General features: G+C 35.8%; 1 pseudogene; it reads left to right on the top strand.

The window, feature by feature from the left end:
- LOC104997988 overlaps positions 1-1,140 on the top strand; it is a 21,041-nt pseudogene extending 19,901 nt beyond the window's left edge.
- The last annotated feature ends 6 nt before the right edge of the window (positions 1,141-1,146 follow it).

The following is a 1,146-nucleotide window of genomic DNA, read 5'->3' as shown; positions in this document are numbered from 1 at the left end:
TGAAGTGGAGCTCAAAGATGCTGAACCTGACATTATTGAACAACTTGTGGAATTTGCTTATACAGCTAGAATTTCTGTGAATAGCAACAATGTTCAGTCCTTATTAGATGCAGCAAATCAGTACCAGATTGAACCTGTGAAGAAAATGTGTGTTGATTTTTTGAAAGAACAAGTTGATGCTTCAAACTGTCTTGGTATAAGTGTATTAGCAGAGTGTCTAGACTGTCCTGAATTGAAAGCAACTGCGGATGACTTTATTCATCAGCATTTTACTGAAGTTTATAAAACTGATGAATTTCTACAACTTGATGTCAAGCGAGTTACACATCTCCTCAACCAGGACACTCTGACTGTGAGAGCAGAGGATCAGGTTTATGATGCTGCAGTCAGGTGGTTGAAATATGATGAACCTAATCGCCAGCCTTTTATGGTTGACATCCTTGCTAAAGTCAGGTTTCCTCTTATCTCAAAGAATTTCTTAAGTAAAACAGTACAAGCCGAACCACTTATTCAAGACAATCCCGAATGCCTTAAAATGGTGATAAGTGGCATGAGGTATCATCTCCTTTCTCCAGAGGATCGAGAAGAACTGGTAGAAGGCACAAGGCCCAGAAGGAAGAAACATGACTACCGCATAGCCCTGTTTGGAGGCTCCCAACCACAGTCTTGTAGATATTTTAACCCAAAGTTGAAAAAAGATGAGTGTGCTGCACAAGCCTGGAAATGAGACTGTAACTTCAGAAATCTCATTTGATGTCTTGGTTTGCTCTTATAAATGGCACATACTTGGTGCTCTTCTGTATACTCAATCACAAGTTCTTAGATTTATAGTGGAAATATTTAAATAATTGAGGATATAACTACCAATAAAAACATTCTTATTCCATCAATTATTACTCATTTCCTAATGTTAACACTGTTAGCACCCCCATTATAATATTTATTAAATATTTCTGTTGGAAGTTCCACCCTCTCCTTTCTTTTTACTAAAACTACATCTTAAAAATTTTCACCATTTACTCTTAATATTTTGATATAAGTTGATTATTATTTCTAATATTAAAAGTCGGGAGGCTGATTTCTCTAAGTTATTATTTACCTTGAATCTCCAAAGTGAACATTATTTCATTTTCCATTTCAAGTAGA

Source organism: Bison bison, unplaced genomic scaffold, assembly GCF_000754665.1.
Source record: "Bison bison bison isolate TAMUID 2011002044 unplaced genomic scaffold, Bison_UMD1.0 scf7180017864319, whole genome shotgun sequence".
Lineage (NCBI taxonomy): Eukaryota > Metazoa > Chordata > Mammalia > Artiodactyla > Bovidae > Bison > Bison bison.
Note: the sequence above shows the minus strand (reverse complement) of the source record. Positions and strands in the feature narration are given on the sequence as shown.